The sequence below is a fragment of the Macaca nemestrina genome, chromosome 1, assembly GCF_043159975.1.
Source record: "Macaca nemestrina isolate mMacNem1 chromosome 1, mMacNem.hap1, whole genome shotgun sequence".
NCBI classification, from domain to species: domain Eukaryota; kingdom Metazoa; phylum Chordata; class Mammalia; order Primates; family Cercopithecidae; genus Macaca; species Macaca nemestrina.
In genome coordinates, this window is record NC_092125.1 from 31,768,021 (window position 1) to 31,774,125 (window position 6,105).

The window sequence follows — 6,105 nt, forward strand, 5'->3', positions numbered from 1 at the left end:
ATGAATATCCTTAGGAAGAGTCATCCATAGAAGAAATCAGAAATACAAAGACCTTGAGGTTTCAGGACTATGCTCTTGAGACCTACTGTTCCAGTTTATAGGATTTGTGAGGTTTGTGTCTTGCCAAGAAGGTCCTTGGAGGAGGGCAGATGAGGGGCCCTGCAGAAATATAGGTGATTTGGTGAACATCTGCTGGAAAAGATTAGGATGCAGATACTACCAGGTCAAGGAGTTAAGAACTATAACATCAGGGTTTGGGTTTAATTTGTTCATCCAGGCTGGATGCAGTGGCTCACATCTGTAATCCCAGCATTCTGGGAGGCCAACACTTGAGGCCAGGAGTTCAAAACCAACTGTGAGACCCCACACAGTGAGACCCCCATCTCCGGAAAATAATAATAATAAGTTGGGCATGGTGGCCTGATTCTGTAGTCCCAACTACTCAGGAGGCTGAGGTGAGAGGATTGTTTGTGTTCAGGAATTCAGGCTGCAGTGAGCTGTGATCACGCCACTGCACTCCAGCCTTGGTGACAGAGTGAGACCCTGTCTCAAATGTTAAAAATTAAATTGTATGTATTTTTTAAAGTGTTCTGCCAGGTATGGCGGCTCACACCTGTAATCCCAGCAGTTTGGGAGGCTGAGGTGGGCAGATCACTTGAGGCCAGGGGTTTGAGACCAGCCTGGCCAACACAGTGGAACCCTGTCTCTACTAAAAAATACAAAAAAAAATTAGCTGGGCATGGTGGCGTGCGCCTGTAATCTCAGCTACTTGGGAGGCTGAGGCAAGAGAATCACTTGAACATGGGAGGTGGAGGTTTCAGTGAGCCGAGATCACACCACTGCACTCCAGCCTGGATGACAGAATGAGACTCTACAGGTGTAAGCCACTGTGCCTGGCCCATATTCTTTTCTTCTTCTTCTTCTTCTTCTTCTTTTTTTTTTTTTTTTTTTTTTTTTGAGATGGAGTCTCACTCTGTCGCCCAGGCTGGAGTACAGTGACCTGATCTCAGCCCACTCCAACCTCTGCCTCCCAGGTTTTAGCGATTCTCATGACTCAACCTCCTGAGTAGCTGGGATTACTGGCCCCTGCCACCATGCCTTGCAACTTTTTTTGTATTTTTAGTAGAGATGGGGTTTCACCATGTTGGCCAGGCTGGTCTCAAGCTCCTGACCTCAAGTGATCCATCAGCCTTGGCCTTCCAAAGTGCTGGGATTACAGGCGTGAGCCACTGCGCCCAGCATTATTTTCAAATATAGTACTATTTTAAAATCTCTAAACTTTATTCTAATTTTGCCAATCATCCAATTAATGTTTTTAGAGACAGGTTGTCACTCTGTTGCCATTAGAGACGGGGGTCTTGCTCTGCTGCCCACGCTGGTCTCAAACTCCTGGCCTCAAGCAATCCTCCCGCCTCAGCCTCTCCACTAGCTGGAATTACAGGCAGGAGCCACCACACCTGGTTATCAAAGCAGTGGTTTTCACCTTCTTTGTTTCAGAATCCTTTTATAGTCTTGCCAAAGAACATCTAAATATTATTATTAAAATAGTTATGTACTAAAATAGTTTTGGCCAGCCTCAGTGGCTCACACTAGTAATCCTAGCATTTTGGGAGGCTGAGGCAAGAGGATTGCTTGAGCCCGGGAGTTCAAGACCAGCCTGGGCAACATGGCTAAACTCCATCTCTATAAAAAAAATACAAAAACTTAGCTGGGCATGGAGGTATGTGCCGGTAATCTCAGCTACCCAGGAGGCTGAGGTGGGAGAATCACTTGAGCCTGGAAGGTTGAGGCTGCAGTGAGCCGTGATGGCACCACCACACTCCAGCCTGGGTGATGGAGTAAGATCCTGTCTCAAAACGTAAATAAATAAAATGAAATCCTTTTGACTTCATATACCTACTGACAGGTTTTCTGAATCTCCTAGGGTCCCTGGACCACGCTTTGGGAAGCACTGATTTATAACCAAAAAAAAAAGAAAGAAAAGTTTTTTTTTTCTCCTTTCTCTGGGGCAGGAGCACACATTGCATTTAGTTGTCATGTCTCTGTCATCTTCTGAGGCGTGGAACAGTTCCACTCATCTACAGCCATACCACCCTGAACGTGCCTGATCTCGTCCGATCTTGGAAGCTAAGCAGGGTCGGGCCTGGTTAGTACTTGGATGGGAAGAGTTTCTCTCTTTTTCTTTCATGATTTTGGCTTGTTTGGCTTGTTTGATTTAGGCCAATTAATTTTGAAGAATGTCTCTCAACTTGGTATGTCTAAAATGTCTTCAGGATTAGATTCAAGTTATCCTTTTGGGGGCGGGAATACAACAGAGGTAATACTGTATCCTTCTCAGTGTATTGCATCAGGAGGTACAGTAATTTGTCCTATCACTGGTATTAACTTGGATTACAGGATTGTGTCTGCCAAGTTTCTCTGCTGTAAAACTACAATATTCCCCCTTTTGTTAAATGTCTTGTGGGAATACTTCACATACTTGAGACTATGCAAATACATTGTTTTCCATCAAATTTTCACCTGCTAATTTAAGCATGCCTCAGTGATCCCTTTGCAAGACTTAAACATTTGTTTTAAATTCATCTTTTTTTTTGAGACAGGGTCTCGCTGTTGCCCAGTCTGGAGTACAGTGGCACCATCATATCTCACTGACGTCCTGAACAACCTGGGCTCAAACAATCCTTCCACCTTAGTCTCCCGAGTAGCTGGGACTACAGGTGTGTGCTACTGTGTCTGGCTATTTATTTATTTATTTATTTATTTATTTATTTATTCTAAGAGGCATTTTCACTCTTGTTACCCAGGCTAGAGTACAGTGATGTAGTCTCGGCTCACAGCAACCTCCACCTCCTGGGTTTAAGCGATTCTCCTGCCTCAGGCTCCCAAGTAGCTGGGATTACAGGCATGCGCCACCATGCCCATCTAATTTTTGTATTTTTAGTAGAGACGAGATTTCATCATGTTGGCCAGGCTGGTTTTGAACTCCTGGCCTCAGATGATCTGCCTGCCTCGGCCTCCCAAAGTGCTGGGATTATAGGCATGAGCCACCGCGCCCGGCCTTATTTATTTATTTTTAAAAACTTTTTGTACAGATGGGTTTTCGCCATGTTGCCCAGGCTGGTCTCTAACTCCTGAGCTCAAGTGATCTGCCTGCCTTGGCCTCCCAAACTGTTAGGATTACAGGTGTGAGCCACCACATCCAGACCCTGCAAGACTTTCAAAGCACTCCTCCCTCCCTGTTATTTCCGTGTTTCTCTAAAAAGGATTTTCACAAAAACCATTAGAATTAAAAGAGATTAAGTTAGACAATACACTAGGCTGCGAGGAAACAAGCTGTTTCATCCATTGCTCTTCGGGGTACAAAGTGCCATAACTCTTTGTAGGGAAATGTGGAAACACCAAAATGACAAATGCATGTACCCTGTGAATCGGACACTCCACTTCAGGAAATTCATCCTATAGCTACACCTGCGTGGGTTTCAACAAGGTTAGCTGTCACAACCTGATTCAGAATAGCAAAAAGTTGGACACCACTTCCATCTGTAGGAGACTGGTTAAATAAACCAAGGCACATCCCCACAATGGAAGACTGTGCCATTGTGTAAAAGAATGAGGATGCTCTATATGGATGTACTGATGTGGAAGCGTCCTTAAGAGAATTCTGCGGGGGAAAAGCAAGCTGCAGAAAGTGTTCACAGTATGCTTCGGTTTTTTTTGTTTGTTTGTTTTTTGTTTTTTTTTTGAGACGGAGTCTCGCTGTGTCGCCCAGGCTGGAGTGCAGTGGCGCGATCTCAGCTCACTGCAAGCTCCGCCTCCTGGGTTCACGCCATTCTCCCGCCTCAGCCTCCGAGTAGCTGGGACTACAGGCGCCCGCCACCACGCCCGGCTAGTTTTTTGTATTTTTAGTAGAGACGGGGTTTCACCATGTTAGCCAGGATGGTCTCGATCTCCTGACCTCGTGATCCACCCGCCTCAGCCTCCCAAAGTGCTGGGATTACAGGCTTGAGCCACCGCGCCCGCGTATGCTTCGGTTTTTGTGACACAAAGTGAGGATGATGGGGTGAGGGGTGGCTAGAGACACAGGTGGGAGTAGACTTATCAATATGTACCATCTCATTTAGTTTTCTAATTTTGAACATGTCCATGTATCACCTATTCAATACGTCTTGACTTTATGACACAAGGGTGTCAGTGTTGGATTTACACAGAGGCTTAGGGAGAGAAGAGGAGCAGGGCAGGATGAGGGCAGTGGCAGTACCAAAGAGGAACCTGAGGCAGGCTGAGCGCCTGGCTGGTGACAGGGGAGAAAAGGAGAATGAGTCTGCAGGTGGAAAGAGGTGTTTAGGTGTGCCCTACCTGGGAAAGTAATTTCTAATGGCTGTATAATATTTAATAGTCTATAACTTAACCATTACTTTAGTGTTAGACATTAGCTTAGGTCAGACTCTTTAAATATTTGAACATGATTTATGATCATATAGGTGCCATCTTAATAGGTGCTATTTAAAAACACTATATACCAGGGTCTATACTAAATGCTTCCCAGGCATTAGCTTATATAATTCTCTCATCAACTCTACCAGGAAGATAATAATTATGCCCAGTTTACAGATGAGAACACTACTATTCACAAGGGTTATTTGCTCCAAATCGCAAAGCTAGCAGAGCTGAGATTCAAACCTCCTTCTGCTTTTCTCAGAGCTCTTGTGTCCCAGCATGATAGATAGGAAAGAAATATCCGGGACTTTCCATGTTACAACCCAGTGTCCAATTGCTTTTCATCTGTTTCTCCTCTGGGTAGTCTCTGTCAAACTTGTTCACAATTCCCTCCAAAACCAGTGCCCAGAAATGAACCCAGGAACTACCACCTTTTCTTTGTCTCTATCTATCTATCTATCTATCTATCTATCTATCTATCTATCTATCTATCTATCTACATAAAATACATATACAGCCTCCACAGCTGGGACTACAGTATGCTTCACCACACATGGCTAATTTGTTTTTTGTAGAATCAAAATCACTATGCTGCCCAGGCTGCTCTCGAACTCCTGGTGTCAAGCAATCTTCCTGCCTTTGCCTCCTCAAGTGCTGGGATTAAAGGCATGAGCCACCACAGTTGGCTGGTCTATCCATATTTTATTTGATGCACATCCCAAATGAGCATACTCACAGCTCAGCCTGGGCATTCGGCACACTAGCTCTTTCTTTTTCCATAGGTCAGTCTATAAGCCACGTGATGAAGATGAGGCTGATCCTAAGCCCTGGAAGTTATCAGCCCAGTTATTCCCTGCCTCTCACCTCTTGGACCCAGCACATTTGGGAAACTGAGATCCCATGCCCTGGAATGAAAGAAACAGACCTATAATCATGTTTCCCGACCAAGAAGCAATGTGCCTCACTCTGTCCTATCCAACACTGCCATCAGTGGTTTGGAAGAAGACACAGTCAGGAAACAGTCAAGGGACAGTGGGTGCAGCGATCATCTGCTGGATCCCAGGCTGCCTTGCCCTCTCCACTACCCTGCTCCAGCAGGTCTCCCAAGAGTTCTCATTGGTCTCTGGGAGTCTTTACCACCATCCTAGTCTCTGGTACTCACTGCACACAGCCTTGGCTTTTATTATACTGTCAAGGTTTGGATGATCCCAGATCCCTTTCCTCTTGGTTCATCTTAGACCAGTTAGACTGGGAAAGAAAAAAAGAGCTTGTATGCTGGGCAAACTAATTTGTGACTGTGTGTGTGTTTACACACACACAGGTATTCTGAAAAGTACTTTTGTGTATACTTAAATATAATAAAGACATTTTAGGTTGGACGTGGTGGCTCATGCTTGTAATGATTTGGGAGGCTGAGGCTAGAAGATGGCTTGAGGCCAGGAGTTCAAGACTAGCCTGGGCAGCATAGTGAGATCCTATCTTTACAAACAATTAAAAAATTAGCCAGGTGTGGTGGCGTGCACCTGTAGCCATAACTACTTCTTAAGTCCAGGATTTTGAGGCTGCAGTGAGCTATGATCGCACTACTGCACTCCAGCCTGCACAATAGAGCAAGGCCCTATCTCTAAAAAAGAAAGAAAAATGATTTATATTTCTTTAAATTAATAT